Genomic DNA, 16,950 nt, shown 5'->3' on the forward strand with positions numbered 1-16,950 from the left:
CAAGCTCCTAGAGCTTGGTATGAAAGACTCCATAATTACTTGGTATAGATTGGTTTTCAAAGAACTAATGATAATAGTAGTTTGTATATCAAGGAAGGACTAGACAAGAATATTGAGTTAGCAAAAATATTTGTTGATGATACTCTATTTATAGGAAATGATGATTTATGGAAAGAATTATCAAAAAAATGAGTAAAGAATTTGAGATGTCTATGTTTGGTGAAATAAAATTCTTTGTTGGATTGAAAATATAATAGAACGAGAGTGTTATCTACATCACTCAATCCAAGTATATCAAGGAGATACTGAAAAAAATTTGAATGGAAGATTCAAGATCAATTGGAACACCTATGTCTAATGGACATAAGCTTTCCAAAAATGATGATTCCAAAGAAGTAGATAAGACCAATTATAGACCAACGATTGGAAAATTGCAATATGCAGTAAACACAAGGCCTAATATTGCTCTAGTAGTTGGAATAGTGACAAGATTCTTAGCAAATTTCAAAGAAAATCACATGATGGCAATCAAGAGAATCATGAGGTATCTAAAAGGTAATGAAGAATATGGTTTATGCTACAAATTAGGAGGCAATTTGGACTTGGAAGTATTTACTGATGATGATTGGGAAAGAAGTCTTGATGATAGAAAAAGCACTAATGGTGGAGCATTCTTTCTTAGCAAAAGACCAGTGTCTTGGACAAGCAAGAAGAAAAATTGTACATCTCAGTCTATAGTAGAGGCAAAATATGTAGCAGCAACTGTAAATTGTTCTAGCATTGTTTGGTTCAAAAAACTATTGGAAGGAATGGAGGTAGAGATCAAAGATCCAATTGTCATATAGTGTGATAAAACTAGTGCAATAAACATATCAAAGAATCTAGTAATGCATTCCAGAATAAAGCATATTACTATTAAATATCACTTTTTAAGAGAGTTAGTGTAAGATAAAGAAGTTAGATTCAAATATGTGAATACAAAGGAATAGATTGCAGACATATTCACCAAGCCATTACCTAAGGATACATTTCTGTATCTAAGAGGTAAGCTAGGGGTCATTCCCCTATCTAAAATTCACTAAATGAAGTTTAGTGATTGTATCAACCAAACCCTATTGAAAATTCAATCAATTGGTGTAGAATTTCCAAGGGCATATTCTAGATGAATCTATACTTAAGGTACATTGGTATTTATAGAGCTATTATCTTTCACATGTCTTGTCAAAGAGGGAGAAGATTACTATCATATCTCTGAGAAATTTTTGGAACCAAAATAAAGTTAGAAACCAAAGAGAGGGTGAAGTCTTCTAAAAGAAGAAGTATGCTAAAAGAGGGAGGATGTTCTGAATGAACTTGGGAATAGTTTTTGTAGACAAAATTTAGTAAAAGGTAGAGCTCATACTAACAGAGGGAGTTCTGAAATCTAAAATCCAAAATTTCATTGTGCTATGAGAAGTTGTGTTTCCATCAATGCCAAAGAGTGAGATTGTTGGATACAACTAATTAATTATGTGTTATCTTTGATGTTATACAAATGTCATAATCATCATCAATCAGTATATGCCGAGTTCACTCAGATAGTGAAGATAGTTCTTAGAGTCTATTGAGCATCCCTATTTTTGCCTAGTTTAGAAGGAAGTGCCTACCGAGTTCACTCAAGCATCGAAGGAAAAGTTGCAAAAAGCGAGTGTTAACCGAGCTCACTCAGGTAACGAAGGAAATTTGGATGGAACTAGTGCTAACTGAGCTCACTTGGTTGCCAAAGGATTTTCGTAAGTTTGCAGTGTTTGCCAAGTTTCTGTTGGTTAACAAAGGAAATCATTTTAGAGTTAGTTTCTACCAAGTAGGGTTAGCTAATAAAGCATTTTTTTTTTCTTGTATTAAGCCTAATTGATTGATCTATTGATTCCAGTCGACTAAGGTGATAAATGTTGATTATTATAAGTTGTATTTGAGCAGACTTGACAAAGTATAAGGTCAAGTTGTTGTAGTGCTTGCCCCTAGTTCACATTTTGTTATCGTTGCTGAACTCTTTTAGAACTAGTTTTATGTTGTTGGTTAGCAGCATTCTTTTGAGATTATCAGATATTGTGCTATGGATTCAGTTTATTACGTGATGAGATTACTTAGAATCTACATTTCATGTATGTATGATGATTATTTTTAGTGTTCACAATTATTGATGATGATTATTACATTGCTTTCAATTATTAATGATGATTAGTAAGATGATTTATTATCATATGTGCTTTCTTATGGATACTTAACCCATACTTGCATGTGTATGGTGTGCGTGTTTGCCTTGCGTGTTTGTTTTTATATGGCATGTCTGATGTGGTTAAGGAAGGGAGTCATAGTCACCTGCTAGTCGGGATCTACACGATGCACCACTTCCTACTATTTTCTGTTTAGTTTAGTATATATTGTGTTTGTACATGCATGATTTTTATGTAGGTTGCAGGTACTGGGTATCGACTTCCCTGAATTGCCAGGATGAGCATACCCAATCACATTATCTCAATGATAAGAGAGGGGAGATAAATTCTCAAGTCCAAATTCCAACCCTTTGAGCCATTTGTCCTAATTGAAAAATTAGGACAAGTATCTGAGTTGAATACCCACCGAATGTGTCGGATGACATATTTCGTGATTTTTAACCCTTTAGATTTATTTTGTATGATTTGTTCTATGATGGATTTTCATATTTTATCTTGGAGGTCTATGGTGAATTTTCCATTAATTAAGTCTTAATAAATAGATTTAATTAATAAATTATTTATTTGAGAAAATTAATAAAATATCATGATTTTTGATATTTTGATTGTAATTAATTAAATGTGAATTATTGGAAAAAAAAATTAAATAAAAGAAAACTAGAAATTAAAATTAATAATAATTATAAAATAATAATAAAGTAATAAATAAAATAATAATAATAAAAAGTTATAAAAATTAAAATGAAAGTTATAAAATTTAAATAGAGATTATTTAAAAAGTAAATTGGAGTTACAAGCTTGCATGAGAATTAACATGTGTCAACAACACGGGGGTTAGTGCATCAATTAAGCACAAGGTGTCTACAATTCTATGACTCATCAAAAAGAATTGGAAAAGATCCATGCTTAGTTGGTGACACCTTTAGCAGTTTCAAAAAGCATTCCAAAGGTTTCTTGAGAGCTCTTGATATTCAGGCATTCATAGAAGCTAAAAAAAAAGGGGGGGTGGAGAGCAATTGGAGCATTGGAAGACTCAAGAACTCTGAAGAAGGGAGCTTGCCCTGTGGATTTTTCTAAGGAAGAGAAAATTAGCATCAAAATTCGGGTAGATTCTTGTGATTTTTCTTATGCTATTTTCACATCATGCATTCCTATCTTCTTCGGGTCTTCCATATGTCTTCTAAGGAATTTCATATTTTTATTGTATACATTTTCAATTTGGGCAATTAAATTTATTTCATAATTTTATATGCATGGATTTTTTATTTTTTTTTAAAAAGGATTTGGGTTCAAATTAGAATCAAATTGAAATAGATTTGAAAATGGTTTCAATATTTATGGTCAAATCCATTAGTGAAATTATTGGATAAATTTAAAGAACAATTACCTTTTAAGAAAAAAAATTTAATTGTCTTGTCACTACCCCTTGGATAGACCCGAACTCAGTTATTCATAATTTTTTATCGGGATCAAATTTATTCAATCAATCTAGTCAAAATTGGCGCAACTTGGCCCTCTCCAACATATTTAAATTTCAGCCCGATCCAACAGTTCATTAGGGAGATATGACCGTCGTACTGGGACTGTTTTATTCAAGGACAGATATTTTTCCATTTCCCATAACCAAGAGTTCTTTATGCTTAAACTTCATAAAAATAATATATCAAAGCATGGAATGAATTAAGATATTATTGAAATCTTCCCTTATTAGAATCTTATTAATATGCATTAGTTTTATATGATTTATTATCTAATCTAATTAAATCAAATTTAATTAAGATTAGTTAGTAGTAGAAGAAGTGTAATTAATTATTAGTCAATTTAAGTAAATGGATTTTTAAGTGAGAGAAAAAAAAAAGAGATACTAATGATTTAGTTGTTATTCATTGATTGATTTGAATATCAATCATTATAATTGAATATTGAAATTATTAGTGAGTTATTATTTATTAATAATTGTTAAGTTTAACAAATTATTAATGAAAGATAGTATAGATAAGTTTATATATAGATTCAATTAAGTTCAATCTAATTGAGATTAGTTAATAATTGAAGTATAGTATTAAGAATTTAGTTGAGATCAAATTAAGAAGGGGGGGGGATACAATGGAAATGAATTCATGTTATCATGAATGAAATTGTGATTAATGAAGTTGGTGATCATTATACTTAGAATTATCAAAGATTATTTTGGACAAATGATTACCTATTGATTATTGGTAAATCTTATCCCGGGAATGATTCTTAAGGTAGTTATATTTAATTTACTAGTGACATCGTTGTTAGCAAAAATAATAAAGAATTTGTTATCGTAGATTTATTTTAACTTGTTATTAGTTATTAAACTATTACTAATTCTAATGTTAATGAAATAGAATATAGTTGGTTGATAATTAGTTGAATCAAATGGGGTTTAACTGAATGATTATCAATAATAAGGGTTTGTCAAGGAAAAGTTAGTTTTCATTGATAGAATGACGAATGTGGTCATTATAGATTTATTAATAAGATTTCCAATATAGCTTGTTATTAAATATTAACAAGTTATTATTATTGAACTATGAATATGAATATTTGTGTACTAAATTATAGATGACTTTTAACTTACAAAATTATAGTTAGTTATTAGTCAACTGATATTAATTGGAATGTTGCCTTGGATATGTAATTATTAATTAAATTAATTAGAGTTAATTAGATTTAATTAATAATCAAGTTATGTAATAGTGTTTTAATTGATATGCTAATATCGATTCCTCTAGAAAAGTTGTGAAGTATTTACATCGAAGTTGATAAGTCATACTCTCATGACTTGAATAATGACCTTGATGTTTTAATAGTGAGACTTAGTATTATTGAATTGGAAACTATTAGATATTAATAGGTCATGGATGGTGTACCTATGTTAATTGTTTGATTTAATTAATCATTTTAATAAAGTTATAATTCTTCTTAGTTTGATAATTGGTTCTTTTATAAATGAATAATGATCCTTTGAATGTTGAAAAGTAGAAATAACATTAAGGAAGAATTATTCAATTAGTAATATGGATCTTAGCAAATAAAGCAAATGATAACTTAAGACACTTGAAAATATACTTGCAAACAGAAAACTGAAAACTCCTACACATTATTCAACTATGTGAATTTAGTAAACCAAAACATGTGTTTGCATCGTGTATTCTATATGCTTCTTATTTTGAATTTTGGGTTGACTAGTGTTGACCAGTCCTAGGTTGTTACCAAAGGCTCGGGGGTTATGAGATGTGATGGCATGTTGATCTTATTTGGTCTTGATCTTTATAAGCCCAAAAATGGTTATGTGATCATATGCTCTATGAAATGTTTGTATTTATTGATTGTTATTGTTCATCAGTCTTCATATGTGAAGATGAGATGTATATGTATCTGAGACACTTGAGCTAATTATTTTTGAGTCATCGATCAATTATCCTTGGATTATTTTCTAGTCACCATGATGGGACTGAAATATGGATTTATTTCTTGATGATGTCATGTTGTGACATGTTTAACTCAACCATTTTGGAGTCTTCGATCAGTATGATTTTGAGATATTCTTGGTTACTTGTTGAGAACCATTTATCTTGAGATATATTTTGGTTATTGAGAACCAATTGATACTTATGATTATCAGTGATGCCTTCAGTTGCCAATAGAGAACTGTTGTGATCATGATTTTCTATGGATGCTTTTTCAGATGCTCATGGAGATTTGATGGTTCTTATCTTGGAGATTTGATGATTCTTATTATGGATATTTGATGCTTTTATGCATATTTGATGATTTTATTATGGATTATCTTTTATCATTTTGAGATTTATGATTCCATGAGCTTACGGTAGGTAATCTACTTATAGTGTCGAGAAGTGGCTTGCAATGGAGGTCGGGGCCCTAAGTGGCTACCAGGGTAACTCATTGTAAGTTTGGTTAATAAGTGATAACATTTACACACTAAATGAGAATTAAATGAACCTAAAAAGATAATTGTTTTGATGTTCTCACCCATGCCTTGAGTGCTTGTACAGGCTAAGATGGGAGTAGTGAGAACGCATGGTTGCGACCGTGCATTTCGTAATATGCCTCATCAGTATGAGAGGATACTAGTGGCCGCATAAGATCAGTATGGACCCGTGGAGTTTAGCTAACTGTCAGGGTAACTTGTACGTGATAATTGCGATGACACTTTCTCGCTTGCAGAGTAGGTTTCCTACATGTCTTTGTGTGCCTCTAGGAATTAGATGTTGATTTTGTGTGTGTTGGAACCTTTGAGTTAGTATACTTTTAGGATTCTTGAACTTTTTATGCTATGTGTATTGATATCCTGTTTGGGACTTGAGATTATCTCCTCAACACGGTGGGTGTGGACCACTTAGGTTCCACACGGTTAGGTGGTAGTGTATTTTCACTTTTATCATTTGAGATCCGTCCGAGACACCGTGGCTGGAGTATCCTTGGTTGGTATTTATTCTTCATTATGTTCTTGGAGCATTATGATAGATAATATACCTTATGATGGATGTATTTATTGGTATGTTTCTTATATTGATGATTTTCTTTACTTTGCATATGTTAGTTGATGATTTATTATGCTTTACTTTGCATGTTAGTAGTGTTACAATACAACTCATCAAGAATATTACATGAGAATCTTTACATGTTGCACGTCCATCTAGGTACAACATTACATAATAAAATAAAATAATCAAATAACAATATTATGCAATGTGTGCAACACCCATTATCTCAACAATCTCCCACTTGTTGTATACATTGCATAGGGTCAATTCGTAGACACACAAAATGAACAAGGGAACAATCCCTCCCAGCACATCCACCATCATGGATCAAAATACACCAAGTGCTCCATCCTGGTACCTGCAACAAAATCAAAGTATCCAGCATCTCGAACATGAATGATCTCACCTCATATTATGCCACTCCCACTGGACATACATAGAAGCCATCCAAAGAGAAAGCCACCCAACCTATCGCATTAGAAGATCATAAAATCCTGTACCAATTAAAATTCAAAGCAAATAACCTGATCCAAAGGTAATCACATGTATCCGTAGTTGTCAAAAAATATCCATAGCTGAAATAGCACCCATAGCAAAGTGCCAAACCCATCCAACTATCCATACCTCAAAGGTATAACAAGTGAATCTCATATCACTGACATATCCAATCTGCAACCTGCAATCATAAGCCTCAAGAGCAATACCTACCACATATATACCAAGAAGCTCCCACTACAAAAGATAATGTCAAATCTATAACCAATCCACTCACAACATCTCAAAGAAGTGAATCCATGTAGTATCAAGGACATCCACAATACATAAACTAATATCCTGCAAGAACAACTCTCATACATTCCCATAGATTCAATCTAGGGTTACAATAATAAAACCATAGCTCTGATACCACTTGTAAGGAAACTTGGCAACAAAGAATATAACCATTTCCACATAACCCATAATAAATCTGAAATAATCACGAAATTAAAATCCACATGCAAGAGAATAGACAACATACCCATAAAATGTGACACAAGATATACCCTGGGAAACCCTCATTGAGGGAAAAACCCAACCTCCAAAAGCATCCATCATCATGTATTATTCAGCAAAAAATACCATTGCCATACAACCATGGAAGCCTTCATGGCCATAGCCACAACCGAGCAAACTATGTGAACTAGCATGAATCCACACATCCCATGCCATGCTTTCAACCTTCACAAATGCTCCCTTGGCTAACCTGTCAAGCCTTATCTCGCTCAACTCTTGCCTTTTGTCTTCTCCTTGTCACTCTCTCACACTCTCTACAACAACTACCCTTGTGGCTACTTATATAGTAGCAAGTCCCACAAAACCATTAAGTGGTATTACATAAGCCATGTGCTACCTAACCCACTGACCCCACATTTAATATTGGGCATTTAATTCTTTCCCCCAATATTAAATAATTACATCAAATATTATCACAATGTTACAATACAACTCATCAAGAATATTCTATGGAAATATTTACATGTTGCACGTCCATCTAGGTACAACATTACATAATAAAATAAAATAATCAAATAACAGTATTATGTAATGTGTGCAACACCCATTATCTCAACAAGTAGGATGTTTTAGGAGTGACATTCTTACTATGTTAATACCGATGATCTCTTCGGTGCTTTGGAATGTTACGCATGGAGGGATGGCTAGGATCCACAATGGTCTAATGATGCTATTTATGGTTGAGAGGAACCGTGCACTTAGTTTATTTATGTTTGTGATATATGATTATCTTTTGTGATGGATGTTTATATCTTTTGTGATGATGTATCATGTATGATATGTGGTTTCATTTATGTTATTGCATCATGGATTAATATTAGATGATGATGATGTACTTTATTTACTTGGATGTTTATTTTTTTAAGCTTTTCATACCTTGTGATATGTATAGTGGATGATTGAGCTAAACTAAAATATAATTACAAAAAGACACTTGTATATTGTTTAAGTACATTGGATGTATCATTGTTATTTCATAAGGATGGGATGTTAGATGAATAGTTAATTTAGATGTGATACAACGTTAAGGGATCTTTAAAGAATGTAGCCTGTTATGTATATATGTTATGTTTATTTTCATTTGAATTGTTGCTATTACTTCCACAAATGTTATGAATGGTTTTATCTTTCATGTTTAAAAAAAAAAAAAAATTGTTTCACAAACTTAGTAAAATTCTTTGGATCTCTTGGCGGGGCATTACAGTTGTGATTTCAAGTGTGTGAGCAAGAGAGTGTGTGAATTGTGATGGTTTAATTGAAGATCTATTGATGAGAAAAGGAAGAAAAATTGAAGGGTAAGAAGAATATCCTTATGGTGTAGCAGAGCCATATTTGAATAGGAAGGATCAAGTAGAAGCCAGAAAAAAGATATAAAATCAACAAATTAGTTGTAGCCAAATCAAGTCATCTCATTGTTACTCTCTAACCATTGTAGTAGTGATCTAAATCTCCTAACAGAGTTGGCTTAATAGTTATTTACAAATCCTCTAACAAGGTGGCTATTCCATTGAATTGTTCTCAAGACCTCTAACCAAGCCACTCCTAACAAGGTGATTAAATAATTTAATAGGGTCACACCTAACAATGTGTTTTTTTACCTTTAATAGGATTGGCTCCTAATAGGGCTCACTTTAGAAGAGTGAAAATCAGTAACTAGTTACTATTGGTGGTTTTTCTCAAATTGAGTTTCCACGTTAAATCTTGCTATCAAATTTGTTCATGCTATTTTCTTTATGTGTTTATAACTAAGGTAAAGTAATGGTAATCACAAATAACTTTTAATGGTTTATATGTCAATCTTTTACTGAGCTAATCTAGTTATTATCAAGTTACAACATTCTGTGTGTTTATGGATCTTTAGCAATATTCAATTATCTCTTTGCATTTTGTACTGACATCTAAGGGATCTGAAATTTATTTTATTAGTAATTGATTCACCCCTCTCCTCTTAGTTACTCCTCATATATTTTCAAAAAAATTTATCAGAGGTTTCAATTCTTGTAGAAAATATTTCAAGGACCTATGCTAAAAATCGGGATGTCTTACGAAATAGAGATTCCCAAGCTGAACAGAGACAATTTTGTAGCATGGCAAGGACTTATGAGATTACATATGACTACCATCAATGATTCATGTTGCAAGTATCTTGATGCTAAATATAAGACTCCCACTAGAACATTATCAGTTTAAGACATTGATGAAAAGAAGAATCATAAATATCAAGATGATTAATATTGTGTTTTCTCTTAGTTATGTTGAATTTGATGAAGTAAAAGATTGTAAAACTATTTTTACAATGTGGAACAAATTGAAAGATATCTATGGAGGAAATGACAATGTAAGAAGAGCCAAATCATAAAGCCTTAGAGGAAAATTTGATCAAATGAAAATGAGAGAAGATTAAAACATTGAAAAATATGTGGAAAGGATCAAGTCCAATGTAAGTGCAATCAAAGCATCTAGAGCAGACATTAAAGAGGAAACTATTGTAAGTAAAGTGCTAAGAACTCTTTTTCCCATTTATGTAATTAGAGTATCTACTATTCAAGAAATAAGATGTGATCAAAATAATAAAATAGGTTTGGATGCTCTAGTTAGAAGATTAAAATATTTTGAGTCAAACAATTATGATAACTATGTTCCTACTTCAAAGAATATTGAATCTGCATTTAAGACTAAGATTTCACTCAAAGAAAATGGTATAAAGTAAAAATCTAGTCAATCATGACATGAAGAAGATGGATCATCAGAGGAAATTTTAGAGAATGATCTTGAAGTTGTTGAAGCCCTACTTGAAAAGAAGTATTCCAAAGGAAGAAGGAAGTACAAAGGTAAAGTTTCTCTAATCTTCTTTTCCTGTGAAGAAATTGGTCAGATTGTTGCTAGGTGTCCAAACAATGAAATTAAGGATGAGAAGAAAATCAATAAGCATAAAGGCAAGAAAGACTCTAAGAACTACAAGGGCTTCAAGGACAAAGGCAATAAATCTTGTTTCATAGCTAAATATTTTGATAACAATGAAGATGAAATGGTATATATTGCTACGAAAAATGAATCTAATGATGAAGGAGATAAGATAGCACTTATCTCTCATGTTAGAAAAAATGATATATGGATGATTAAAAATGGCTACTCACATCATATGACTGGTGATAAAACAAAATTTGAGCATATAAAATATTATGATGGAGGTAGTGTAAGATTTGGAAATAATGAAACTTGTAATATAAAAGGAAAAGGATGTATCTTGTTGACTAAAGAACTTGTGTGTGATAATGCTTATTGGGTTGGAGGACTAAGGAATAATATACTAAGTGTGGCATAGCTGAATAACAATGGATTCAAGGTGGAATTCATGAATGGATAGGCCAAACTGCTGGATGGGAAAGAAAATTTGGTCAGTTCTAGAAAGTAAACTAAAGGTAATCTATTTTGTTTTGATCTCAATGATTGTTCAAGATGTATTGCTCAAGTAGAGGAAAGTTGGTTATGGTTAAAAACAATATGCCATATGAATTTTGATAATCTAGTTAAGATAAGAAAACATAAAAGAGTAAGAAGTATTCCTAGTTTGAAGAAACCTAACATGGGTCTATGCAAGAATTTCCAAATTGATAAGATGGAAAAGACAAGCTTCAAAAGAAAAGACTATGAGTCATAAGAAGTCTTGAAAATTGTTCATACATACTTATGTGGACCTATTGGAATAGAGACTTATAGTAGAGAAAATTTGTTAACTCTCTTTGTGGATACTACTCTAGAATGATGACAACAATGTACCTAAAAGAAAAATCAGAAGCCTTTCAAAAATTCAAGTGGTATCTAGCAAGAGTAGAAAAAGAAACTAGAAAGAAGTTGAAATGCCTAAGATTAGATAGAGGTGGTGAATTCATCTCCCAAGAATTCAAAAATTTCTACATTGAAAGAGGAATCAAAAGACAAGTATCTACCCCTAGTACACCATAATAGAATGGTATAGCAAAAAGAAGAAATAGATATATCATGGATTGTGCAAGAAACCTAATGATTGAAAAGAATGTTGCTCTCAAATACTAGAAGGAAGCTATGAATACTGCAATTCATACCTTGAATGGAGTTCAGTTGAAGAAAGATTCAAATAAGATACCTTATCAGCTATGGTATGGCTTCAAACCTAATGTAAGTTATGTGAAAGTATTTGGCGGCAAATGTTACATATTGAAAGAATCTAGAAAAGGAAAATTTGATGTAAAAGGTGATGAAGGCACATTGCTAGGATAATCCTATAGAAGTAAAGCATATAGATGTTTGAGTTTATCTACTTGCAAAATTATAGAAAGTGCTCATGTTAGAATTGATGAATATGTAGAAAAGCGTGAAGAAGAAAGTAGCAAGGAATCTAAAGACTACAAAAGATTCATTGACTATGAACTTGATACTTTTCCAAATCTATCTGAAAGAAAAGAAGCTTCAACTCCCAAGTCCCTAGAAACTCCAATAGTTATCGAGATGTAGGTAGTGCAACCCAAGATGCAAAGACTTGAGTCACAATTAGAGACTATTGAGCTAGTTCAAACTGAACCTGATGGACCTGTGTCACAAATAGGACCCAATCTTGAAACTAAAAATCAAGAAGGTTGTGGAACTCATTCAAGGACCAAGGAGCCTATGTTAGCAATATATGTCAGAAGACATCATACACTTTATCAAATCATTGGAGACAAATTAGATGGAACAATGACAAGAAGAAAAAAAAAAGGTACATTTTTACATGTTGAATTTGAACCTAGAAGTGTTAGAGATGCTCTAAAAAAATGAAACTTGGATTGAAGAAATGAATGAAGAGGCTATATAGATAGTAAGGAACAAAATTTGGACTCTTGTTCCTAGACCCAAGGATAAAAATGTAATTGGTACAAAATGGAAATTTAGAAATAAGTTGAATGAAGATGGAAAGGTATCAAGAAACAAAGAAAGATTGGTATGCAAAGGTTATTCTCAAGGAGAAGGTATTGACTATGGTGAGACTTTTGCTCCTATAGAAAGACTTGAAAGTTTTAGAACTTTATTAGCATATGTAGCACACAGAGGATTTAAAGTATATTAAATGGATGTTAAATCTACATTCTTGAATGAAATTCTTGATGAAGAAGTTTACATCAAACAACTAGAAGGTTTTGTAGATCCAATAAAAGGAGACATTGTTTGCAAACTACACAAAGTATTATATGGTCTTAAGCAAGCTCCTAGAGCTTGGTATGAAAGACTCCATAATTACTTGGTAGAGATTGGTTTTCAAAGAACTAATGATAAAAATAGTTTTTCTATCAAGGAAGGACTAGATAAGAATATTGTGTTAGTAGAAATATATTTTGATGATACTCTATTTATCAGAAATGATGATTTATGAAAAGCATTATTAGAAGAAATGAGTAAAGAATTTGAGATATCCATGTTTGGTGAAATAAAATTCTTTATTGGATTGCAAATATAGTACAATAAGAATGGTATCTACATCACTCAATCTAAGTATATAAAGGAGATACTAAAAAAATTTGGAATGGAAGATTCAAGACCAATTGGAACACCTATGTCTACTAGACATAAGCTTTCCAAAACTTATGATTCTAAACAAGTAGATAATACCACTTATAGATCAATGATTGCAAAATTGTAGTATGTAGTACACATGACGCCTGATATTACTCTAGCAGTTGGAATGGTGGCAAGATTCTCAGCAAATCCCAAGAAAAATCATGTGATGGTAATCCAAAGAATCATGAGGTATCTAAAAGATAATGAAGACTATGGTTTATGGTACAAACTTGGAGTCAATTTGGACGTTGTTAGTACCTAATATGGTTACAATTTCAAAACTTCAAGTTTAGAGTTGTTGAGCCACTTCAAACTGAAGTTCAAAGTAGTTCAATGGTTCAGAGGTCCAAGTTGGTTTGTTGGTTCAACATGCAGACACAGATCAGGCTTAAGGTTGTCAAGTTCAATGATTCAGAGCAAAGGTATAAGGATCATTTAATCCAAGTTCAGAGGACTTCACAAGAAGTTTTATAGTTTCCAAATTCAATTTCAGATGTTGAACCACTTCGAACTGAAGTTTGAAGTAGTTCAAAGTAGTTTAGAATGGTTTAATGGTTCAAATAACCCATCTTGCAGGTTTAATATAAATGAAGTTCAGACTCTGGATTTCTAAATGCAGATTCATTCATTAAAAAAGTTCAAAGCCCAGTACCAGTCCATGATTCAAGGTCATTACAGAAGTTTAGAGGGCACAAATTGGGGAGGCACTCCAATCAAAGGATAGAATAACATCATGGTAAACCTTCAAGGTTCCTTAATTCAGAAGTTTGAAGTGGTTCAGTATTTCAGCATGCAGATTCAAAGATAGTTTTCAGGCCAAATGTCTTCAAATTTGGTGATTTGGTGGAGGAAGTTGATGCCTAATGTGTAAGCTATGGATTTGTTGTTTGGTGAAGATTCTCAAGTTGTAGATCGAAGTGAAGACCCATCCTATCATTGTGAAGGCAACCCAACAACCAATGGAAGAGAAAGTATCGCCTAGGGAAAACCATCAATGGAGAATCCCATATGTTAGACGTGCAACCTGTCAGCTTTTTGCAGGGGATAGCATTATAATAAGTTTGGAAGGCCACAAGTTTGTCTGCAGTTACATAGCAACAGTTCAAATGAAACTAAAGATATCAATACCCATGCTTGCACATTCACATTAGACATCCTTTGGCATGGAAACATTGATAAAATCACAGCAGGGAGGCATGTTCAAAATGATGTCCAATGATCAGTAGGGAATTTCAATTCAGCAAGTTGGATTTTTGACAGTCATATAGACCCTCAAACAGAGGGCATTATTTTCAAAATCACCTTACTGAGAATGTGGAGAACTAGGATTCAGATAACATATCCAAAATTCAGCAAGATCCAATGGTGGAATAATTAGTTATGCCCTCCGTAATCAGGCTTATTTTTACTGTCAGAATCATTTCCAATCCGCTCAGCATCATGAATATCTTATTTAAAATTAGATCATTCAAATGATAGGTGGCATATGTAAACTCTTTCACATAATGCAAATATATGACAGGTTTCTAAAATTAAAGTTTGGAAAGGAACAAATAAAATTATAATGTTTCATTAAAAATTATAATTATCAGGATATATAAAAAAAATTTGGGTTATAAACATATCTCTTGTATAATCTTTTCAAGACAAAATGTGAAAGATTATGTATTATATTATAACTTTAATGACATATGTCATTAAGAGTTAATACTCAAATAAGAATTAGTGGGAGATATTGCAAAGGAAGAGGGAAATCAAAAGTTTTTCAAGAATCAGTTGCAAAAACTAAACAGTCACAAACATCAGAAAAGATAAATATGTTCCAATAAATTTGAAGAGGGGGTTCCACTTCTTTTCTGTAGGGGAGACTTTGGCACTGCAATACAGGAGAGTTTTGGGCTGAGAGTTCTACTTTTTCTTTATAGGAGATTTTATGCTACTGCAAAGGGGAGGGTATAAATGTTAGAGTTTTAGATAGGCAGATATTGTAATGACAGTAATTGGTAGATATGATATGGGTGTTTTAGTTTTTGCATGACTTTGTGCATACAGAGATTTGACGTCTATATATGTATCTTCTTGAATATGGCTTAGAAACCTTTGTTCAGGCATGTTAAGTTAGTATTACTTTGTGAATCCTGATTTATCAGTTCTAGATATTTGGTTATTGTCTTTATTGCAGATAGGTGTTATTATTCATTTTTGTAGATCAGTTAAAATATCTCTTTGTTGTTAGAAATAATCTATACCTCACGATCCAAGAATCTGTGAGAGATCCTATCGTACTTTCGGGTAAAAGTGCAAGATATTTAAATTCATTGAATATTTCATACAGGGAGCTGTACCCGATAAAATTCAAAGGAAAGTTATCAGTCCAATGATAACTTGTCCAACTGTTAGTGCTGATTCATCTTCTCATTTGGGCATTCAAGGTTATATTTGTATGAATTTTCTTGGAGCACAATCTGTTCACTAACAGAATTGAAAGTATTTATTGATGCTAATTGGGTAGGAAGTCTTGATGATAGAAAAAACATTAGTGGTGGAGCATTCTTTATTGGTAAAAGACTAATATCTTGGACAAGCAAGAAGAAAAATTGTAGATCTCAATCTATAGTAGAGGCAGAATATATAGCAGCAGCAGTCAATTGTTCTAACATTGTTTGGTTCAAACAACTATTGGAAGAAATCAAGGTAGAGATCAAATATCCAATTGCCATATATTGTAATAACACCAGTGCAATCAACATATCAAAGAATCCAATAATGCATTCCAAAATAAAGGATATTGCTATTAAATGTCACTTCTTAAGAGAGTTGGTGCAAGATAAAGAAGTGAGATTGGAATATGTGAATAAAAAGGAATAGATTGCAAACATATTCACCAAGCCATTACCTAAGGATGCATTTCTATATCAAAGAGGTAAGCTAGGGTTCATTCCCTTATCTAAAATTCACTAGCTAAAGTTTAGTGAATGCATCAACCAGAACCTATTGAAAATCAACTAGTTGGTGGAGAATTGGAAAGGGCATATTGCAGATGAATCAGTACATAAGGTACATTGGTATTTATAGATTTATTTTCTTTGGAATATGTTTTCAAAGAGGGAGAAGTTTTCTGTCATATCTCTAAGAAATTTTTGGAACTAGAATAAAGTTATAAACCAGAGAGGGAGAAGTTTTCTAAAAGATGAAGTATGCTAAAAGGGGGAGGATGTTCTTAATGAACTTGGTAACAACTATTGCAAATAGAATTTAGTAAAAGGAAGAGCTCATACTGACAGAGGGAGTTCTCAAATCTAAAATCTAAAATTTCATTGTGCTATAACATGTTGTGTTTCCATCAATGCCAAAAAGGGTGATTGTTGGATATAATTGATTAATTGTGTGTTATCTTTGATGTTACACAAATGTCATAATCTTCATTAATTATTATATGTCAAGCCCACTCAGGTAGTGAAGATGGTTCTCAAAGTCTACTAAGAATTCTTGTGTTTCCCTAGTTCAGATGGGAGTGTCTACCGAGTTCACTTGGGCGTCGAAGGAAAAGTTGTAGAAAGTGAGTTTTA

This window comes from Cupressus sempervirens, chromosome 2 (genome assembly GCF_028749045.1).
Source record: "Cupressus sempervirens isolate cs-2001-9-10 chromosome 2, ASM2874904v1, whole genome shotgun sequence".
Classification (NCBI taxonomy): Eukaryota; Viridiplantae; Streptophyta; class Pinopsida; order Cupressales; family Cupressaceae; genus Cupressus; species Cupressus sempervirens.